The sequence below is a fragment of the Schistocerca gregaria genome, unplaced genomic scaffold (genome assembly GCF_023897955.1).
Source record: "Schistocerca gregaria isolate iqSchGreg1 unplaced genomic scaffold, iqSchGreg1.2 ptg000667l, whole genome shotgun sequence".
In the NCBI taxonomy this organism is placed as follows: domain Eukaryota; kingdom Metazoa; phylum Arthropoda; class Insecta; order Orthoptera; family Acrididae; genus Schistocerca; species Schistocerca gregaria.
The window spans coordinates 150,001-160,000 of NW_026062050.1; the positions used below are offsets into that span (position 1 = coordinate 150,001).

The 10,000-nt window shown below is 54.2% G+C and overlaps 1 non-coding gene across 1 annotated transcript in view; it reads right to left on the minus strand.

Annotated features, from left to right (window-relative positions):
- LOC126318400 (small subunit ribosomal RNA) overlaps nt 1-1,546 on the minus strand; it is a 1,893-nt gene extending 347 nt beyond the window's left edge. Inside the window, exon 1 of the ribosomal RNA XR_007557276.1 lies at nt 1-1,546. This exon is cut by the window's left edge and continues 347 nt beyond it. This is a non-coding gene — a ribosomal RNA (small subunit ribosomal RNA).
- Nucleotides 1,547-10,000: the final 8,454 nt, after the last annotated feature.

Here is a 10,000-nt window from a genome sequence, read left to right on the forward strand (position 1 = left end):
CCCAGAACATCTAAGGGCATCACAGACCTGTTATTGCTCAATCTCGTGCGGCTAGAAGCCGCCTGTCCCTCTAAGAAGAAAAGTAATCGCTGACAGCACGAAGGATGTCACGCGACTAGTTAGCAGGCTAGAGTCTCGTTCGTTATCGGAATTAACCAGACAAATCGCTCCACCAACTAAGAACGGCCATGCACCACCACCCACCGAATCAAGAAAGAGCTATCAATCTGTCAATCCTTCCGGTGTCCGGGCCTGGTGAGGTTTCCCGTGTTGAGTCAAATTAAGCCGCAGGCTCCACTCCTGGTGGTGCCCTTCCGTCAATTCCTTTAAGTTTCAGCTTTGCAACCATACTTCCCCCGGAACCCAAAAGCTTTGGTTTCCCGGAGGCTGCCCGCCGAGTCATCGGAGGAACTGCGGCGGATCGCTGGCTGGCATCGTTTATGGTTAGAACTAAGGCGGTATCTGATCGCCTTCGAACCTCTAACTTTCGTTCTTGATTAATGAAAACATACTTGGCAAATGCTTTCGCTTCTGTTCGTCTTGCGACGATCCAAGAATTTCACCTCTAACGTCGCAATACGAATGCCCCCGCCTGTCCCTATTAATCATTACCTCGGGTTCCGAAAACCAACAAAATAGAACCGAGGTCCTATTCCATTATTCCATGCACACAGTATTCAGGCGGGCTTGCCTGCTTTAAGCACTCTAATTTGTTCAAAGTAAACGTGCCGGCCCACCGAGACACTCAACTAAGAGCACCCTGGTAGGATTTCAACGGGGTCCGCCTCGGGACGCGCAAGCACGCCTTCGGCTCGCCCCACCGGCAGGACGTCCCACGATACATGCCAGTTAAACACCGACGGGCGGTGAACCAACAGCGTGGGACACAAATCCAACTACGAGCTTTTTAACCGCAACAACTTTAATATACGCTATTGGAGCTGGAATTACCGCGGCTGCTGGCACCAGACTTGCCCTCCAATAGATACTCGTTAAAGGATTTAAAGTGTACTCATTCCGATTACGGGGCCTCGGATGAGTCCCGTATCGTTATTTTTCGTCACTACCTCCCCGTGCCGGGAGTGGGTAATTTGCGCGCCTGCTGCCTTCCTTGGATGTGGTAGCCGTTTCTCAGGCTCCCTCTCCGGAATCGAACCCTGATTCCCCGTTACCCGTTACAACCATGGTAGGCGCAGAACCTACCATCGACAGTTGATAAGGCAGACATTTGAAAGATGCGTCGCCGGTACGAGGACCGTGCGATCAGCCCAAAGTTATTCAGAGTCACCAAGGCAAACGGACCAGACGAGCCAATCCGATTGGTTTTGATCTAATAAAAGCGTCCCTTCCATCTCTGGTCGGGACTCTGTTTGCATGTATTAGCTCTAGAATTACCACAGTTATCCAAGTAACGTGGGTACGATCTAAGGAACCATAACTGATTTAATGAGCCATTCGCGGTTTCACCTTAATGCGGCTTGTACTGAGACATGCATGGCTTAATCTTTGAGACAAGCATATGACTACTGGCAGGATCAACCAGGGAGCTGCGTCAACGAGAGCTGAGCAGCCGGCCGCCCGGGAGTGTGTCCCGAGGGCCCGCGCGAACACGCAAGCGTCCGCTCAATTATTCTGCAAACAGGAGGAGGCTGAGCTCCCCTGCACGATACACCTCGAAACCCTCTCAGGTCCCGGCGGCGCGCAGCGCCGTCCTAAGTACTTGGTCGGGTTCGAGAGAGGCGCAATCGCCCGGAGATAGGCGAGTAGACGCTTTCAGTGCGAACACCCGTGCTCCCAACTGAGCTTGCCGCTGCCGACAGAGGCCCGGGAGCGTGCTGTCGTGGCATTGCCGGCGGGAAACAACACGCGCCACCTACGGTGACCGGCAGCTCCAACGCCAGCGCCACAGAAGGGCAAAGCCCCACTTGGGTGCAGAAGCGAACTCTCCCAGCACAGCGCACGCGCCAACACGTCCGCAGAGCTGCGATACAAACCACCTGCGAGAACCGCTGGGGGCGACCGAGCAGCAGACGGCGTCGCGACGCCGAGTGCCGGGCGGCGGCGCATCCTCAACGCACACAGTCCGCAATCGGACCAGCACACTGCAGATGTCCACCGCGCTTCGCACCGGGCTCGGCAGAACCCACTTTGGCCGCCTGGCGCCGCGCGCAGGGTGCGCCGGCGCATAGCTGGGACGCCAGCCGGGCCCGTCGGCCGGCGCTCCTGCCACTGGGCGCCCCCCACCAGCCGGCTGTAGTGCGTGCGCTCACGCAGCGCGCGGCCAGCACGCCGGGCGGCCCCCCCTCACCGGCCGGGGACTGTCCCGCCAAGCCACAGCCTCGTATCGCTTCATACCCACATGGCCAACTCAGGTTCGGGGGCATGGCGGGTACCGCCGAAACAACCGGTTCACAGATGTACCGATCGTCGCTATCACCGATGCACCTGCAGCGCGAACAACCGCTCAACAACTGATTTCCAGTTCATTTGCGGATCTTTGGCAGCAAACGTATACGTCAATCTACATTTGCGAAATCTACGATTCTGGCATGCCTGCATGTTATGTGTCACGACACGCTACATCAGCCCACATACACACTGCGGCATGTACACGAGAGAACACGTGGAAGATGGTCCGCGCACGTGTGCAATGTCCCTTGCGCGGTCGACTGTCAACCGGCCTCTGTAGCATGTCGCAGATGTGGAACGCGGTCCACCGTGCTATCATGTTGTGTGGGGCAATACGATTAAATAGGAAAACCCTCGTCGCTACATCAACAGACGGCTCACGCTGATTCCCGGCAGAGGGAGGAGGGGGGGGGGGGGGGCCAACATGCAATACTTTCGTCCGTACCTACTTACCACATGTCTGTACGGCGTACAACAGTGCAATCTCGCTGTAATGGGGAGACGAGACAAGTAGCATCGTGCACAACATATGGCCCTTATGATTCGCCATTGTAGGGCGCAGCCGGTGTACGGTCAAGCATGTGCCACATTATGTCACTCAGTACGTAACGACGGATGATCAGTGTGGGTTACGCGTACATCAGCGGACAGTCCACACAGGCCGTACCACAACGTACACTGACTGCATCGACAACCGAATGCAACTGAACAGCTGCAAGGCTCATTTCACAAACAAACGCCTGACCGACCAGCTTGGAAGGGCAGGAGGGGAGGGCGATATTCGTTCTGTAGCGGTACACCCTTCCAGTGGTTAGCGGGACTGTGTAGAAAGTACGCAACACTCGAAAGACCTTTATGTGAGGGTACGCACCATGGCATCAAGAAATACACATGACACCAGAGGATCCAAGCAGTGAACTATGTTCAGAGGGTTGCTGTTAGGCAAAGCTACATTCCTGTGACGTTACATGTGACAGTTAAGGTGCAGTGTAAGTTAGGTTAAGGTGCAGTGTAAGTTAGGTTAAGGTGCAGTGTAAGTTAGGTTAAGGTGCAGTGTAAGTTAGGTTAAGGTGCAGTGTAAGTTAGGTTAAGGTGCAGTGTAAGTTAGGTTAAGGTGCAGTGTAAGTTAGGTTAAGGTGCAGTGTAAGTTAGGTTAAGGTGCAGTGTAAGTTAGGTTAAGGTGCAGTGTAAGTTAGGTTAAGGTGCAGTGTAAGTTAGGTTAAGGTGCAGTGTAACTTAGGTTAAGGTGCAGTGTAACTTAGGTTAAGGTGCAGTGTAACTTAGGTTAAGGTGCAGTGTAAGTTAGGTTAAGGTGCAGTGTAACTTAGGTTAAGGTGCAGTGTAACTTAGGTTAAGGTGCAGTGTAAGTTAGGTTAAGGTGCAGTGTAACTTAGGTTAAGGTGCAGTGTAACTTAGGTTAAGGTGCAGTGTAAGTTAGGTTAAGGTGCAGTGTAACTTAGGTTAAGGTGCAGCGTAAGTTAGGTTAAGGTGCAGCGTAACTTAGGTTAAGGTGCAGCGTAACTTAGGTTAAGGTGCAGCGTAACTTAGGTTAAGGTGCAGCGTAACTTAGGTTAAGGTGCAGCGTAACTTAGGTTAAGGTGCAGCGTAACTTAGGTTAAGGTGCAGCGTGGGTTAGGTTAGGGGCCAACGTGGGTTAGGTTAGGGGCCAACGTGGGTTAGGTTAGGGGCCAACGTGGGTTAGGTTAGGGGCCAACGTGGGTTAGGTTAGGGGCCAACGTGGGTTAGGTTAGGGGCCAACGTGGGTTAGGTTAGGGGCCAACGTGGGTTAGGTTAGGGGCCAACGTGGGTTAGGTTAGGGGCCAACGTGGGTTAGGTTAGGGGCCAACGTGGGTTAGGTTAGGGGCCAACGTGGGTTAGGTTAGGGGCCAACGTGGGTTAGGTTAGGGGCCAACGTGGGTTAGGTTAAGGGCCAACGTGGGTTAGGTTAAGGGCCAACGTGGGTTAGGTTAAGGGCCAACGTGGGTTAGGTTAAGGGCCAACGTGGGTTAGGTTAAGGGCCAACGTGGGTTAGGTTAAGGGCCAACGTGGGTTAGGTTAAGGGCCAACGTGGGTTAGGTTAAGGGCCAACGTGGGTTAGGTTAAGGGCCAACGTGGGTTAGGTTAAGGGCCAACGTGGGTTAGGTTAAGGGCCAACGTGGGTTAGGTTAAGGGCCAACGTGGGTTAGGTTAAGGGCCAACGTGGGTTAGGTTAAGGGCCAACGTGGGTTAGGTTGCCAGAGATGTGTCAAATCAGGATGTACGTTTGGCTGGTGTCAGGTGGTGGGTTGGTTCGATGCCTTTATAAGGGGTGTGGCCAAAGGGTATTTTATTACTTGTACCTTTTGTGTTGTGGCGTGGCGTTGCGTCCTGTGTTGATACTGGGTGGACCACTGTGGGTGTTGCTGGCTGATTTGAGCTGCGTTGTTTGCGGGTGATGTGAGACATTCTGTCTTATTAGTGGACGTGACGTTCCTCTTGTCGTTGTTTGGATAGTGTCCTGTGGCAGCGAGGATAAAATGGATGTTGTTGAACGATAGTGCTTTGGTGCTTTCGCTTTGTTACACACAGAGTGGACTGTGAGATAGGGTGACTGGGTCGAGTGCGGTTCACACTGTCCTCCCCAGTTTACAGTATGTATCATCTATGTATGTGGTCCTGCATCATTTACTAAGGAGGGACGTCAGACGACTGAAATATTAGTTATGTACTGATGTAAAGCAGAATGCTTACCTTCCACCAGTGGGCGAGTATCGACTCTGCCCCAGAGTTGCCACCGCAGGAAGAGGTGTCGGAAACACTACCCGCACACCGTCACCACTGTGCGGGGGGACGGACCCTCTATATCCTCAGCGGCGCACTCTTTGCCACCGAGCGTCACGTCTCGCGGCCCGCCGTCCAGAGCATGTATTGGGACATTCGCATGTATCATCTATCTATGTGGCCCTGCATCAATTACTAAGCAGTGCCGTGAGACGACTGAACTATTAGTAAAGTACTGATGAACAGCAGAATGTTTACCTTCCACAATGGGCGAGTGGTCGACTCTACCCCAGCGTCGCCACCGCAGGAAGCGGTCTTGGAAAAACTACCCCCACACCGTCACCATTGTGCGGGGGAACGGACCCTCTATATCCACAGAGGAGCACTCTTTGCCACCGGGCTTCAGGTCTCGCGACCTGCCGTCCAGTGCCCACGGGGAACCGCGTGGAGGTGGTGCCGCCGTAGCATCCGCTTACAATGGGCAATCAGCCGGCGCACGTTTCTCCTGCGGGTAGCAGGGTCCACAGCACTCGGCTCGGGCTAGCCAGGCCTTGCCCATCGTCGAGCCCGGAATTTCCGGGTTCTTGGCCTAGAGTCTGTCGCTACTTAGTCATCGTCAGCCCATGAGTCGTCATCTGAGTCATTGCTGCTGGTCTCCGGAGTCGTGTCGGGGTCATGGAGCATTCCTGCTCTTTCCCTCACGAGTTCCAAAGCCCTCCGCTGCAAATATTGATCCAGAGCCTGTGCGGATATTGCAGACGCAAGAGTGTTGAGCGCCCTCCAGTGCTCTCTGCTCCGGAGTAGCGCTCTAACATCTCTGTTAGGGGGCAGTTGTTCCCGTACTTCAGCAAATTGTGGACAGTCCCACAGAGCGTGCTCCGGGGTTCCTTCCTCCCCACAGTCACAGTCTGTGGTTTCTCTTTTGCCAGTCCTACACAAGTAGGTGGAAAAGGGCCCATGTCCTGTCAAGAAATGCACCAATCCCCGTGAGGGTTTCAGAAACCGAAGTCTCATCCGCTCTCTCACGTTGGGGAAAAAATGGTGCACGCGCCTGCTTGTGCGGAGCGCGTCCCACCTCTGCTGCCACTCGTCAAAGAGCCAGTTCCGGACTTCAGCAGCGCTGTCTGCCGGTCGGCCTAAGATGTTATTGACCCCATCCGGATTTCCCTTCCGGAGCCAATACAGCGCACCCCTTTCCCTGATCAGCAGGTCAAGTGGGGGGATTGCTGTGATGACTAGTAGCGCATCGGCGGAAGTCGTGCTGTATGCTCCAGTGAGGCGCAACAGCGCTTGGCGCTGCAGCCTCCTCATCGCCGCCGCAGGTTTTCTCTGTCTCAGCCTATGAGCCCAGACACTCGACCCGTAAGCCGTGATGGCCACGAGAATGCTCGAGTGATATAGCCTTAATGTCTGCAATGGCAGATGGTATTGCTTGTTTGCAATACTGGCTATCTTGTGGAAGAGGGCCTGGCTTTTGCGACATACGATCTCGATATGCGCAGAGAACAGTCTGGACTCATCGAGGTGGATTCCCAGATACCTCGCCATGCGTGTTCGCCTGATAGCTCCATCGTTGGCACCGCCAGCAATTCGGAGTACAGGGCCACGTGCCAAACGGCCGCGCAGCAAGATATACACAGTCTTCTCAGCAGACAGCTTCAGCTTCACTTTATGGCACCACTGCTGCAGGGCGTTGAGCGCTGCGTTGCAGTTTACTTCCAACATTGCCCGAGAGTCACCTTCTATCACTAGAAGGATGTCATCGGCGTACGCTACTACGCCTCGCACTTGTCGCAGTTCTCCTAGTTCCGCCAACACAGGCTCGAGGCCTACATCCCAGAATATGGGACCGCAGACCGAGCCCTGTGGGCATCCCTTGGTGATCGACTTCTCAACCGCCCGCCCCGGGCACCGCAAAACCGCCCGCCGGTTACGGCAGTAGTCTAGCAGGCACCGGTACAGGGGCCCAGGACATTCCAACTTCCTTAGGCTGTCGAACAGTGCCGGCCACCAGAGGTTGTCGAAAGCCCCAGCGATGTCAACCATTATCCCCGCAACGTACTTGGCTGTAGATGTGTCCACCAACAACATTGCCTTGTTTATAGCATCTTCTGTACACAGACCCCTCCTGAATCCATATTGGTCGGGACTGCGTCCCCTAAGTTCCCGGTGTTGCTCTAGCCGAAGGCATAGGAGCTTCTCCTGGAGCTTAGCCATGGAGTTCAAGAGACAGATGGGTCGGTATGATTTCGGCACTTCCGGATCCTTGTCCTCACCCTTTCTCAGAATGACCACTTCGGCCAACTTCCACGATTCTGGTACCCGTCCCTGACGTAAGCACTCATTGTAGAGGTTAGTCAGGTAAGGGCAGATCTCCGCGCACAGGGCTTGGAGAACCTCGGCAGTGAGTCCATCATGGCCCGTCGCCTTTTTACGGCGCAATTCAAGAATTGCGGCGGTAACTTCACGTTCAGTGAACGGAGCAACAGGCGTCTCATCGGCATACAGCTCATGGAGTTGTCGCCTCAAATTCCCCTGTTCCTCGTCCTCATCTTCGCTACTATCGTCGGGCAATAAGGTACTCATGAGGAGCTCAGCTGACTCTTGCCAGTCCTTGGTGTGACTGCCATCGATCTTCCTTAGGGTCGACAGGACCGTCGGTGACCGAACTTTTGACACGGCAATCTTGTACGGTGTACCCCAGGGGTCAGCCGCCAGACTGTCACGAACAAAAGACTGCCAACTCTCAGTCCGTACTGTGTGCAGTGCCCGCTTAAACACGGCTTTGGCCCGCCTGTACCGCGCAAGCGTGGCCTCACGAATGTGATCGCCTATGCTGCGCTGGTAATGCCGCCGCGCTCTTCTGCATTCGCGTCGGAGACGCTGCAGCTCAGGGTTCCAAGGTGCCTTAGGCATTTTCCCTGTGTGGGCCAACGGGACTGCGCCTGTTGCTGCTGTCTGTATGGCCGCCGTCAGATCTTCTGCAGCTTTGTCAACGTCCACAACGCGATCCATTGGCCAATTCGGTATCACTAGATTACCTCTTAGTCGATCCCAATTAGCCTTTCGCCAGTTGTACTTGACGGTGCCGTTCACCTGGTCTTCAGGAGGAGGCTCCCCATCATAGGCTACAGTGAATGTGATCAGATTGTGGTCACTTAGTGTCATTCCCCGCCATACCTTCCAGTTCTCCGCACGGAGATGCTCGTGTGCACTCTTCAGTGTCACATCGATATTCGAGGTCGCTCCACGGCGGCCTTCGAAAGTTGGTGGGAAGTTTGGTCGGTTCAGCACTTCTAGTCTGAGCTCGTGAATTGCTTCAGCGAGTCTCTCACCTCGCCTGGCGGCGCGTCGAGCACCAAGAGGCGTGATGTCACTGTGCCATAGGGGTGACATGGCATTTGCGTCCATTGTGCAAATCAGCAAGTCATTGCGGTAGAACCCAACCGCCTCTTTTAACTGGTCGATATACGGTCTTTCTCTGTGCCTGTACTGAAAGTACATATTTAGCACGAAAAAGGTGAAATCGCCAGTATTTATCTCAGCTAACACCATGCATCTGTTGCTTAGGTGCGCCACTTTGACTGCTCTGAAGGAACGATTTAGCACAACAATTGCTGCCATAGGATGCTCTCCCCCAGCCAGGATCTGAGCTGTTGTCGGCATATATCGGATCTTTCCGTCCCTAGAGTAGGGCTCTTGCAGACATAATATGTCTAGAGACTCCTCCTCCGCTCGGCGTCGTACCTCCTGCATCACCGCTTGCGTTCGCGCGCAGTTCAGCTGTCCTATCTTAACCGACACTGGCATTGTGATTTTTCACAGTCCGGTCGGGGACAGGAGAGGTAGCGGCCGGAATGGAGACGGTTGACGAGAGGTCTTGTCTCCCATAGTCTGTCCGCTGGATTTTGCGTTGAGTGAGAATCCTGTAGTAGGCACACTCTTTGCCTGGCGTTTCGCATGTGCGATTACGCTTTTTGCACGGGATACAGACCGCTCGGTCCCCCGCTTTTCTACAGTCCTTCCTCATGTGGCCGTTCTCGCCACAGTGCCCACATGTTATTATACTCGGGTCCTGCTTGCAGAACCTTACCGAGTGGTTCACATCCTGGCACCGCGTGCAAACGACTAAGTCCAGGTAGTCGTCAACCGGCATGGACTCAAAGCCCATGTACAGTCGCTTCTGCCTCAGAATCGCGACTCTGAGTCTGGGGCTTACTTCCACCACGAGATGTGATGTTTGTCTGCCCCTTGGCCCAGTCCGGAACTTCGGCTTAAACTCCTGGCGAAAGTGTGTTTCGGAAAGTCCTCCAAGGTCGTTTTGCTTTCGAGTTAGCTCAACCACAGCTTCATTCTTCATGACACATGGTACATGATATATGATTATCTGCGGATTGAGCTTTTTCGGCAGTTCGCACTTGAGTGCTTCTGTCAGTTTGTTGTTAGCTAGAAGCTTCTGGCGATCAGTCTCAGACGCCACATCTACGATGAGCGTCGGGCCGTTTGTGGCGACCCGTGAGAACTTCACACCTTCAACCTCAGGCTTGACCAGGGAGGTGAATTTCTTTCTCACTTCTGCGCCAGTTTCATTGCCCTTGGACTTGATGAAGAGCGTTGCCTTCTCAGTCAGGGCTTTGGTTATCATCGCCTGCGTTTTCCGTTCTGGTATGGGTGGAGCGGCGGCAACTTGTGCAAAGGTCTTGGGTGGCACCGTGGGCACCGCCTTCGTCCTCGCCAGCTCCTCCTCCAAGGCTTCCACCCTTCCGGTGAGGGCCGACTGCGCCATGGCCCAATCAAACAACTTAGCTCTCAGTTGTCTCTTAAAGTCCCC